General features: G+C 39.4%; 1 long non-coding RNA gene across 5 annotated transcripts in view; it reads right to left on the reverse strand.

The window, feature by feature from the left end:
* LOC112133862 (uncharacterized) overlaps positions 1 to 13,260 on the reverse strand; it is a 50,540-nt gene that overhangs the window by 34,175 nt on the left and 3,105 nt on the right. For 3 of the 5 annotated variants that reach the window (XR_010140350.1, XR_008526457.2, XR_008526456.2), the window contains exons 2-4: positions 12,844 to 12,953; positions 10,658 to 10,702; positions 2,116 to 2,233 (exon numbers count right to left, since the gene is read on the reverse strand). This is a non-coding gene — a long non-coding RNA (uncharacterized LOC112133862). Of the gene's footprint in view, positions 1 to 2,115; positions 2,234 to 10,657; positions 10,703 to 12,843; positions 13,208 to 13,260 lie in introns of those variants that run through there. The other 2 variants (XR_008526454.2, XR_008526455.2) reach the window with 2 other exon arrangements.

Consider the following 13,260-nt stretch of genomic DNA (forward strand, 5'->3'; position numbering starts at 1 on the left):
TCAGTATGTAGCCTAAGATTATGGGAAAAAAGGAAATGTTGAACTATTTTGTGTACAATTTCTTGGAAGGAAGTGCATTTTTTAAAAATATTTATTTATTTATTTATTTATTTTTAGACAGGTCTTACTCTGTCGCCCAGCCTGGAGTCTAGTGGTGGGATCTCGGCTCACTGCAACCTCTGCCTCCCAGGTTCAAGAAGTTCTCCTGCCTCAGCCTCCTGAGTAGCTGGGACTACAGGTGGTGCGCCACTATGCCTGGCTAATTTTTGTATTTTTAGTAGAGACACGGTTTTGCCACATTGGCCAGGCTGGTCTCAAACTCCTCACCTCAAGTGATCCACTCGCTTCAGCCTAGGAAGCGCATTCTTCTCTTGACTTTTCTCCTTATGTGCTGAACACACTAGACCATTTCACTGGGGCCACCTGGTACCATGAGGTGACATATGGACAAAGACAGTGGCCTGACTGAAGGTTTCTCAGGACTAGACGGGTGGGAATCTGCCCACTTTCCCTGGACTGCTTTCTTCGGGTCACCTTTCATGTGAGAGAAAAGTAGATTTCTTTTCTTTTTTTTTTTTTGAGACAGAGTCTTGCTCTGTTGCCCAGGCTGGAGTGCAGTGGCATGATCTCAGCTCACTGCAACCCCCACCTCCTGGGGTTCAAATTACTCTCCTGCTTCAGCCTCCTGAGTAGCTGGGATTACAGGCGTGTGCCACCATGCCCAGCAACATTTTTGTATTTTTAGAAGAGATGGGGTTTCACCGTGTTGGCCAGGCTGGTCTCGAATTCCTGGCCTCAAGTGATCTGCCCACCTCAGCCTCTCAAAGTGCTGGGATTATAGGCGTGAGCCACTGCGCCCAGCTTGAGAGAGAAGTAGATTTCTTTTTTGTGTAAGCTGCAGTCATTTTGGATTTTCTATTATGGGCAGCCAAACCTAACCTTCACTAATGCACACCTGTGATTTGAAAGTGTTTGGGTGCTTTTAAAAGCCACCATTTATGTCTTCTCGTTTTACTTCTTCAATAATCCTATAAAGTGCAAGGAACAAGAATTGTCATTCCCGCCGGGCGCGGTGGCTCACGCCTGTAATCCCAGCACTTTAGGAGGCGGAGGCGGGCGGATCACGAGGTTAGGAGTTTGAGACCAGCCTGGCCAGCATGGTAAAACCCCATTTCTACTAAAAACACAAAAAATTAGCCGGGCATGGTGGCGCATGCCTGTAGTCCCAGCTACTCGGGACTACAGGAGTATTGCTTGAGCCCGGGAGGCAGAGGTTGCAGTGAGCCAAAATCCCGCCATTGTACTCCATCCTGGGCGACAGAGAGAGATTCCATCTGACAAAAAAGAAAAAAAAAAAAAAAGAATTGTCATTCCCATTCTCCAGTCAAAGAAACTGACCTTGTAAGATGTCGAGTGACTTGCATGTGGTCAATTAGCAAGCAGAGAGGCTGGAACAAATAGAAGTGTATTATCTCTTTACAACAAATCACAAATATGCTTACATATAGACACATTAACATGGTGCACAGGCCTTGGAGTAAGACAGACCTGACTTCACATTTTTGTGTCTCATTCTTGTAGCTTTAAGCAAATTACCTACTTTTTCTGATCTTCATTTCCTTATCTGCAAGATGGTAAACAACATCTCTAGCGATTAAGAATTCCAAATGAGATAGTGTTGGTGGTCCTGATCCAGGGTGTGGTATATAGTAGATACTTAGTAAATAGAGCTCTATTGTCAGCAGAGGCTTATCCTTCTAAAGATTATTTATACTGTGACACAAAGAGGGTAAAAAAAAAAAAGGAAGAAAAAAAGAAAAAACATTATTCAAATTTGGAAGTAAAATGGAGTGTAAACGAGAGCCTAGAAAGGATGTTTCAGCTTGAAGTTCTGCGTCCATAAGGAATTTGAAATATTTTGATATCTTTCTGGTTTTAAAGACCAGATTAGGCTGGGTATGGTAGCTCACACATTTAATCCCAGCACTTTATGAGGCTGAGCAAGGCAGGTTGATCGCTTGAGTCCAGGAGTTTGAGACCACCCTGGACGGCATGGCAAACCCCATCTCTACCCAAAAACAAAACCAAAAATTAGCCAGGTGTGGGGACATGTACCTGTAGTTCCAGCTACTTGGGAGGCCGTGGTGGGAGGATCCCTTGAACCCAGGAGGCCACGGCAGCAGTGAGCTGTGATGACTCCACTGCACTCCAGCCTGGGTGACAGAGTCATACTCTGTGTCCAAAACAAAACAAAAAGAAGAGTGAGAATAAGAATAAGAAGAAGAAAAAGACCAAATTAGTGGGCCTGGGTGAACATGGTTTTCGAACCCCAGGAACATCCTAAACGTATTTCTTTCTATCTGTATTTGGCATTAAATGTCACAGAAAAATATTCTTTGCTTTTAAGCTCCTCATGAAGCTCAAGAAGATGAGAAAGTAGCCGTTCCAAAGAAATTTTATTTTATTTATTTTATTCCATTTATTTATTTATTTTTCACATGGAATCTCCCTCTGTTGCCCAGGCTGGAGTGCAGTGATGCATATGCCTCACACTGTGACACAGCGGGAGAGCCCAGAGCGACAGCTGTTGGAATGACTGCACTCTTCCTGCTCAAGTCTGACCTTTCCAAGGTAGGATTTGATTACAACTAGCAATATGGAATTACAGGCAGGGAGAGGTGCCGAGACCACAAGACATCAGGAGACTAAAATAGCAAGGTGGTGAGGCAATCTGCCTTTTATTCCCCTTTCAAGCTATGAGAAGTAGGCAAATGATGCGGCTGAACAATGCCTCCCTGACTTCAGGGTATAAAAACCACTTTCATGAGCTTCAAGTCAGGGTAAGTGGGGAAAATGACAATAAAAGTAAATAAAAATAAGCCACATTTAAACTCAGTCAACTTAGGATATTTTGTAGTACAAGCGCCAATCTATGCGGTTCCTCTGAGATGCCCACACCTCAGGAAGCCTCAAATTTAACTACCAGAAATATTCTGAGAAAATAAAATAAGAAATTCTAAGCTTATAAACGCTTTTGTATGTGCTATTTTAGGTAGTTTTCAGTATGAGTCATTTATCTCCTCCCACAACTGAACTTCAATCATGTTTCAGCATATTCTAATTAGTTTCTCATTATCTTTTAAATTATTATTTATTTCTGCATGTATTCCTTCCTCAATTTTAAAAAATTTATCATTAAATTTATTGTTGCTAACTCTTTTTCTCAGAAACTCTAAGTTTCAAGAATTTCTCTTATTGTTATTGTTATGTTTTGAGACGGAGTCTTGCTCTGTCAGCCAGGCTGCAGTGCAGTGGTGCAATCTTGGCTCACTGCAACCTCCATGTCCCCAGTTCAAGCGATTCTCATGCCTCAGCCTCCCGAATAGCTGAGATTACAGGCGTGTGCCAACACACCCAGCTAATTTTTCTATTTTTAGTAGAGACACGGTTTTGAACCCCTGGCCTCAAGTAATCCGCCTGCCTTGGCCTCCCAAAGTGCTGGGATTACAGGCATGAGCCACTGTGCCTGGCCAAGAGTTTCCTATATGATGCAGTAATGCTCTGAAAAGGATAAGCAATAATATAATATGCAATATACAATGCAATAATAATATATGCATGTATATGTATAATATTTTATAACTACAGACTTTCACATATATTATCTCATTTAATCCTGAACACACAATAGCATCCAACCCTCCTCCTCTTCCTCCTGAGCACAGTGTTAAATGTTCCCTAGGCAATGTCTCTAGAGATGAAAGAGTCAGGAGAGAACGACATAAAGGAATATATTTGGATATATTAGGGGACCATGAAAGGTAGTCGAACCAACACTACATACACTAGGCATGAGCAGTCCCAGGAAGAGTGGCTTCTCTGCTGTTTATTTATACTATCTGGCATTGGGCAAGTTAGAACCTCTTCAGACCTCTGTTTCCTCATAGGCAAAATTAACACATACCTGCCCTGACTCCCCGACAGAGCTACTATGAGAATCAAATTAGATAACACGTGAGAAAATATTTTATAGTTTGCCAGATGCCAAATAAATATTTTTATGAACTTTCTTTCTGTACTTCACTTTTGTGGCATCAACATTGGTGGCATTAACCTAAACAGAAGCCTCAGTCAATTAAAGAATAGAAAAGATAAATATTTTTAGAACTGTAAAGCGTGTTCTAAGAGTTTCTTGGCCATTTTACTTTTCTTATAATCAAAACATAAAGCCATTCACCTGGCAGCTGGGTACCTGAATTATGATTTAGTAACAGTTGTGTTCAAGAGGAAACCAAGATCCTATAGGACCTGTCACAAATCAGGGTTCTTATTTTTTATTATTCTCAAAGTGAAGTCTGCAGACCACCTGCATCCAAATCCCATGGCATAATTATAAACATTTAAAAACATTTCTGATTGCTGCACCCTACTTTTACCTACTGAATCAGAAGCTCCCAGAATATGGGCCCAGAAATAAACCTTTTTTTAGAAAACACACTAGCTGATACTTATGCTCACTAGTCCAAGAAACCCAGAACTTACTGGCTGAAATTTGCAAGTTGTAAGAGAACATTTGTTCTTCATTTCTTTCCAGCAGTAACAAGATTTCTCTATCAACATTCTATTAAAAACAGATATGAGCACGTATGTGAAATAAAAGCAGCATTCCACTTGTGTGCAAAATTTGACATCATTTTTTTGAAAGTGCCTTGAAGTAATGTTATCTCAGCTTTCTTTAATTGGATGGTGCATTTATAGGAGGAGTTTGGAAAATATATTCTCTTGCAGTGTTATTCCCGACCTCTACTCAAAAAACTAACAATCTCACAAGCAGTTAAATTGATAACCAAGCAGTCATTCTCCAATTAGGAGGAGGCCTCAACTCACTTCAAGTAATAACATTAAAATTCTCCAAGTGTTAGCAGTCTGCACTGTACCTTGAAATAAAAAGATAGAGATTTTGCCTTTGGTGTTCAATGAATATATAATAATATAATGTAATTTCAGAAGCTATAAGCTTATTATCAATCGGCTTCATAGAAACACAGGACTAAAATGGATTACTCATTACTAAGTCAGCAGACAACTATGTGCCTGGCACTGATTTAGGGTTAGGGCCAGAGGAGTAAATAAAGCAAACAAAGCTTCCCTGGCACTTACATTCTGGTTGGGGAGGAAGAGTGTGCAGAAAATAAAGAACAGGCTAATATTTAATATTTCTAACATATCAAATGGCATGTTAGAAGATGACAAGAATAATGGAAAACGGTTTACTGCAACAGAGTTTTCAGAAGGGATTAGATTGCAATTCTAAATATGAATAACACAGCAAAAAGCAAAAAAAAAAAAAAGGGATTTTTTTTGGCTGGTACACATGGGTATAGTTTGTACTCTTGAAAGCTAACGGAATATCCATAGACCCTACTATACTAAATTTTAAACTCTAGGCACTGCAAAACGAGAACACTATCCACTTCTTCACACACATGTGTAGCCACCTTTACATTAGAGGCACCATCTGTAGTTATGACTGGTCTCTTTTTTCCCTGAGGTATGATCCTGTCTTATCATTCCTGATATCTTCTTTCACAATTGTGCCCTAGGTAATGGTGCTCAGAAAAAGAAGCCAGTCAGGAGATCTGTTTTCTGTGCCCTTTTAACACTTCTAACTCAGGCATCCAAACCAGCCTGTAGCAGAAGGAGCATCAAAGCCATCCTCTGGACTCTACACAAGGTCTGTGGATATTCAGTTAGCTTGCGAGAGTACAAACTATACCCATGAGTACCAGCCAAAAAATATCCTTTTTTTCTTTTTGCTGTGTTATTCACATTTAGAATTGTAATATGACCCTGTCAGAAAACTCTGTTGCAGGAAATTTTTGGAAAAGAACATGTAGCTTATCTGTGTCTATGAAGTCCTTGTTATTTTGGGAAAAAGAAAAGAAAACAAAAACATCAACAGCTAGCTATATATTTTCTTTTTATTACTTACTATCATTCCAGACTAAAGTGGGGAAGTGGGAGCCCTTTTTTTTTTTTTTTTTTTTTTTTTTTTTTTTTTTTTTCAGAAACATATTAGCAGCAGAGATGTCGCTATTGTGATCAGAATTACTTTGGTAGGTGTGTTTTGGGTTTGATTTACTTTTTCACATTTGTCTTTCTGCTTATATAAAATATTTTCCTAGGGAAAAATACATGCTAAAGTTAAACTTCACATGAGTTAACTACCTACAAATTACAGCTGTTAGCCATTTTTAATAAAACACTATCCACTGCACTATAAAAACGGACTTCATTTGCATATTGTTAATATTATTCCACTGAACAGTGCGGTTAGAAATCCCAGACGCAAATGCAGTACAAATTGTAGAGCAGCTGTGTAGAGGTGACTTCTAATCATAATTGAACACAAACAAGAACAAATAAATCAAGGACAAAACTTCTCAACTTCTGATGCCTGGCGATATCAGTTTTAAAGCCTGATACACATCAAGCGCCTTGCAAAAAAAATTACACAGCAGCTAGAAGAGTGACAGCAGAACCCCCACTCTTTCTGGGAACACTCCCATGTACCAGAAGCACAAGGACTTTAATTTGAAACCTGATTACATATTCGAAATTGCTGGTGTTCCTGACTTTAGCTTCTTGGCAGAAATGCCAGCTGAGTGTGCACATAGCACAGGTGGTCGATGGCAAACAAGACACCTCACAGCTGCAGGCAAGGAGCTGCTTCTAAGGGCATACAGTCTGGACAGTGCCAAGGCAGATAGGCATGATACGAAGAGAGAGGACAGGCTGCAATTTGGGGGTTTTGTCATCACCGTGTGTGTTTTAAAATATATCAGTGCATTTTTGAAAGTTGATTGGGGTTAGATTTTCAGCTGAGGCCTCATTCTTAGGAAATAACATGATGGCAATAAATGTCAGCCTTAGCTAGTGACCCTTAAAAAGCTAAACTGGAATAAAAATAATAACTTGGCAAAGGTTCCCATATGCTGCACTCCTTCTTTTGTGCTCTTCCTTTGTCCTGAGCCTGCTTTGCCAAACACACCACCTTCAAGCACTGTTTTTAGGGAGAAGAGGCCATTCTCCCAGAAAAGGGAACAGCTGAGAAAAGAACCAGCCCACAGAGGGAGCAGGAACACTCCTAACTGTTTTAAAGCCATGCCACAGGGTCTATGAGTTTGCAACAAGAAAATGTTTTCTTGTTTCTACGTTACCTAGGTCCAAAAAAAAAAAATCACTGTTTTTTTTATTAGCCGTTTAGTCCTAAAGAGTGCCCTTAGTGATAAGACAGTGCTTCTGGAAGTCCCACATAACTGCTTTTCTTTACCCACATGCAGAAGGCCCAAGAGTTGCAGAATCAGAACAGTCTGTGTGCTTTTCCATGTTCTAGCTTATGTATATGACTATACTAATCTTCCATTAAACAGGGTGTCTTACCCAGCCTGCAGTGCTAAGCATGTGTCGGACTGGAAGACATTGTTCATAATAATCTTTTCCTAAGTACCATTTAAAAGAAAATGACTTCCATTATTTTTTAAAAAAAACCAACTAGGAAATATCATATTTCTTCACAATGAGCTATAGCCCTTTTTCAGATGTCCTTTGGCCTCAGTTTTAGGAGTTATACAAGTCTCTAGTCTCACTGTTCATTGCCCTGACTTGTGCCTGAGATGTTTTTAGTCCTTCAGCCAGTTCAAATCAGGAATGAGATGCATTTGAGCTGGACTTCTTCTACTCTGCCAAGCAGATAATCCCCTAATGACTGGTCAGCATTTTCATCCCAGAGAGTCAAAACTGACCTTTCAGTAGCAGAGGTTGCTTTAGGTTTGTGCAAAATAACGTTAAAGACAAATTCCCACTTTTGGGGTGCCACCGCCGTCCCTTTCATTGCCTGCAGTTTCTAGCATTTGTTTCCAATGTGGACACTGCAAAACTGTGATTCTTCAAAGTAGTTATTTAGTTCCTAAAACATTTAGAGTTGGGGCAAAATTTGCATAATTCTATTAAAAGGCTTACACCTCAGCTTTGAAAAATATTTGAGAAAATGTGATTTGTGGGGTAAGGAAGTCTTATCTTTTGGCCCAGAAGGTGTTTCATGAACTAAACTTGTTAATGTTAGGATTGCCTGTTAAGCACCAAAAAGTAAAAAATGGAGGTTAGAAGGGTTTCTTTTATCTTCACTTCAAGTCTGCAGTGGTTTGAAGCTTAAGATAGAGAAGGAAGGATTTTTGGGTGGTTTTTTTTTTTTTTTTTTTTTCACCGCATTGCAAACTTGGAAACTGGAGTCATGGTGCCGTGATGGGAAACACAGGTGCATTTCTGTAGATTTTCAAATAGGATGTACTGGCTCTTTTCAATAGAGGACAGTTCATTTTGATGCCGTTACAGAACTTGAGACGATCTGCTTTAGATCAAATTTGAGATTCTGTCATCATGTCTATTTTTGTTGTATGATGCTGCCTGTCACTCATAAGTTGACAACCAGTCTGACATTTTCCTTCTTTCTTGCTTGCTTGCTTGCTTTCTTGCTTTCTTTCTCTCCTTCCTTCCTTCTTCTTTTTTCTCTTTCTCTCTCTCTTCCTCCCTCTTTCTCCTCTTTTCCTTTCTTTCTCTCTCCCTTTCTTTCTTTCTCTCTCCCTCTCTTTCTTTCTTTCTCTCTCTTCCCTCCCTCCCTTCTTTCCCTTCCCTCCCCTCCCCTCCCCTCCTCTCTCCTCTCCTCTCCTTCCTTCCTTCCTTCCTTCCTTTTCTTTTCTTTCTTTCTTTCACAGGGTCTCACTCTGTCACCCAGGTTGGAGTAAAGTGGTGTGATCATGGCTCACTGCAGCCTCGAACTCCTGGGCTCAAGCAATCCTCCTGCCTCAGCCTCCTGAGTAGCTGGGACTACAGATGCATGCCACCATGCACAGCTAATTTTAAAAATGTTTTAGAGACAGAGCCTCACTATGTTACCCAGGCTGGTCTCAAACTCCGGGCCTCAAGTGAGGCTCCCACCTTGGCCTCCCAAAGTGCTGGGATTACAAGTGAAAACCATTGAGACTGGCCTTGGCATACATTTTCTATACTCTACTTAATACATTTTCTATACTCAATACATTTTTCTATACTCTACTCAATATATTTTCTATATTCAATACATTTCTATACTCTACTCAATATATTTTCTATACTCAATACATTTTCTAGACTCTACTCATTTTCTGTACTCTATACTCAATACATTTTCTATACTCTACTCAATACATCTTCTATACTCTCAATACATTTTCTATACTCAATACATTTTCTATACTCTACTCAATACATTTTCTATACTCTATACTCATTACATTTTCTATACTCTACTAAACACATTTTCTATACTCTAATACATTTCTATACTCTCAATATATTTTCTATACTCAGTACATTTTCTATACTCTGAATACATTTTCTATACTCAATACATTTTCTATACTTAATACATTTTCTATACTCTCCATACATTTTCTATACTCGGTACATTTTCTAGACTCTACTCTTTTTCTATACTCATGTGTGAGGAACGAAACACCTTCAACAATGCAAATGTTACAAAACTGATTGCCATTCAAATGCCTCCTGCAGGAAGCATAGGTCTCCCCTAAACCACCTGCTGCTCCAAGAGCTGAGGACTGCATATCCAGATGATGGCATGCTGTCAGGAAAGTGTCTGAAGACCACTACTTCTACCCTGCTAGAGTGCACACAGCCACCATTCCAGAGCTGCCCAGAACCTTAAGCCCACCCACCTCTATTAGGACCTTTGTCTCATCCAAAACTTTCTGAAATCTCATCCAGGACCTGCCCTGACATGGGTCTTCATTTTCATTCCCTATTCACCTGAATTGTTGCCAGGACCAGAATAAGACTTTTAGAGTCCCTGAGCTCCTGCATACATAAATACAAATACCATTTTATTTTTTGAACTAACATAAAGTTCCTAAGTATGCTGATGGCAGAATGGCTTTTCTTTCTAGATGATTTATTGGTTATAAAAGTCTGGGTGAATTTATTAAAGTGAAAATTTTCTGATGTATGTTTATTTATTTATCTGTGCCTCCAGGATAATCCAGCAGTGACTGTGGATAGCGTCTAGTGGCCATTTCCCCCCAACAATCTTTCTGCCCCCTGGCATAGCAAGATGACTCATACTAGCTCTTCAATATTGAAGATTTTACTGGGCCCTAGCTGTATTTCATATTTAATTTAAAGCCTTCTCCTGATGGTCTTGTAATTCTTCTTATCCAACTGGTCTTATATTGCAGTTTCTTTTTCTGACAAATAACCTTCCTTACCATGTTTTTCACCCGTCTTGCCACCTGATTCAAATACATTAAGTCAACCTTTATTTAGAGAAATAAGATTTAGGAAAACTTTTCAAAAAGTTTTTAAAAACATTTTTAAAAAGTAAAATGTTCATCTGGGAATTGCTCTGGGAAAATATATATGCCTGGCTATCCATACATAAATGTGTGTCTAGTGCAGTGATACACGTGTATTACAAGTAAAATTCATATGTTGAAGATTATTTGGACAGAAGTAGACTTGATTAACTACAGTTGCCTTTTTAGGATTGATGCCTGAGAATTGTATTCTTATTATGTAATACATAGGCAAAGTTATGTTACTGTACCTAGATGCAGGGCAAAAATTTATGATGTTCTGCCAAAATTGCCACCTGAGGACACAGAGAACAAAGAAACAAAAAGTCCTAATCAGATTAGAGCTTAATGAACCAGTCTCAAGCCTGTTGGGAACTCACCAAATACCAAGTAATTCCAATGAATAAACAGTGGAACAAAAACTTGGAGAACAAAAAGTTTTCTTAATTATTTGCATTCTTTTGGCAGCTGTAATTACAGGATATTTTCCATTGTCTGTTACCACTTGCCCCCATGCTGTTATGTTTTTAAGATGTAGTTTGTTCTCTTTTGCCATATAATTATGATGATTACTAAAATGAGCAAAATTTTCTTCTGAAATATATAAAGGATAATAGATATATGTTTCAACTTAACTAGAACTTGTAGATGAGTTGCAGTTGCAGGTTAGTTTCTGTGTAATTTAGTACAACCATTGATTTAAAGCACACCAAACACACAAGATATCATAGTACACATTATACAGTTAGAATTTAAAAATCAGTAATTTTTGTAGTTAACGTAGTGATATATTTGCCCTTTATTCCAAGATATGAATTTTTAAGATAACATTTCTTTCCTGATGACTACAAAACAATACATGTTTATTTTAGGAGAGTGGGAAAAGCCTGCAACCTACAGATATCAACCGTTAATTAGGTACATGAACTCTACTTCTAGTCTTTTTTCTACACATTTTGTTTTAATAAATTAGATATTATAATTGTTTTTTAATTTTAAAAACACATACATATACTATAAGTAATTTTTCTTCCCAGTTACTATTCTTCTATATCATATTTTTATTTATTATTTATTATTTATTTATTTTGGAGACAGGGTCACACTCTATTGCCTAGACAGGAGTGAAATGTTGAGATCATGGCTTACTGCCCCCAACCTCCCAGGCTCAAAAGATCCTGCCACCTCAGCCACCTAAGTAGCTAAGACTAAAAGCATGCATCACCATGCCCAGCTAACTTTTTAAATTTTTTGTAGAGATGGAGTTTCGCTATGTTGCCAGGGCCGTTCTTGAACTCTTGAGCTAAAGAAATACTCCCTACCAAACAGGCATTGTTGACTCCTCTGGAGAGTGCTCATTCTGTGGGTATTAAGCAGGAAGGCAGGCTGGACGTGGTGGCTCAAGCCTGTAATCCCAGCACTCTGGGAGGCCGAGGTGGGTGGATCACCTAAGGCAAGGAGTTCGAGACCAGCCTGGCCAACATGGTAACACCCTGTCTCTACTAAAAACACAAAAATTAACTGGGTGTGGTGGTGCACACCTATAATCCCAGCTACTTGGGAGGCTGAGGTAGGAGAATCGCTTGAACTGGGGAGGTGGAGGCTGCAGTGAGCCGAGATGGTGCCACTGCACTCCAGCCTAGGCAACGGAGTGAGACTCCATCTCAAAAAAAAAAAAAAAAAGAAAAGAAAAGAAAAGAAATCCTCCCGCCTCAGCTTCCCCAAGTGTTGGGATTATAGGCATGAGCTACTGCATCCAGCATGCTTCATATCTTTGAATGGCTACATAGTATTTTGACATGTATATACTAAAATTCAAAAATGATTTTTAGACCTGATGGAGCTCTAGTGGTATGTCTAGCTTCAGTTCATAGCTTCTGGTGGCAGGCTGATTGGGGCTGCAGTCTCTTAATTAGCCAGAGCTATTACTTTTATTGATTTGAATATCTTCAGATGGCCAAGCCCTTTTCTATTTGTTCTGTTCTTAAGTGCAAAGCCCCACATTACCCATTGTTTTAGATCTGCCTACTCCATGCATTTTACCCTCACATCGGAGTCTGCCACCTTTGGTATAGAATGAACAAGAGGTAAGGGAAATGTTAAAGGATTTAAATATGATTGAAAATGACTTTCCTGGAAGGTCAGTCACAGTTTAAGTGGGAGCTACTTTTTCTTTCACTAATGAGCTGTTTCATCCCTTGTAACTAGCATTATTTTGTCTTTGTGGTGTCCAATGGGTGTCCACTATGTGCTATTTGGAAAGGAAAGAGAACAAGAAATTAGGAAATTGGGTCTTGATGGGTCGGCTTAGTTATCTTGGCAGCATTTTACCAAGAAATCACTGTTTTGTTTAGTCCTGGACAGGGTAGGCCATGCTGTGGTAACAAATCAACCCTGAAATTTCTGTGGCTCAGCAAGAAGTTTATTTATTGCTCACCCAGAGATGGATGGAGGCTGGCAGGGATTCGCCTTCATCCTGTGATTCAGCAATGCAGACTCCTCCACCCATGGTAGCGCCATGTCAATATGTAGCTTCTCAGGTCACTGCTAGAGGGGAAGAGAAGAATGGAAAGTTGTACCAGCTCTTAGCAGCCTCAACTCAGAGATGACACGTGTCTCTTCTTCTCCCAATCCCTGGTCCAGAACTAGTAATATGGGCTGCTGAAAAATGTCAGGAGTGCATGGATATTTGGAGAGTACTGTTTCTGCCACCTTATTTCATACCAAACCACAGAAACAAAATTGGTGACTCTTCTTAGTAAACTAGAACAGAGTATCAAAATGATTATTAGGATCAGAGCATCTGGAATGACCAATGAGCCCATTAAGTCAGGAGAATTAGAACAGAACCATT

This window comes from Pongo abelii, chromosome 5 (genome assembly GCF_028885655.2).
Source record: "Pongo abelii isolate AG06213 chromosome 5, NHGRI_mPonAbe1-v2.0_pri, whole genome shotgun sequence".
NCBI classification, from domain to species: Eukaryota; Metazoa; Chordata; class Mammalia; order Primates; family Hominidae; genus Pongo; species Pongo abelii.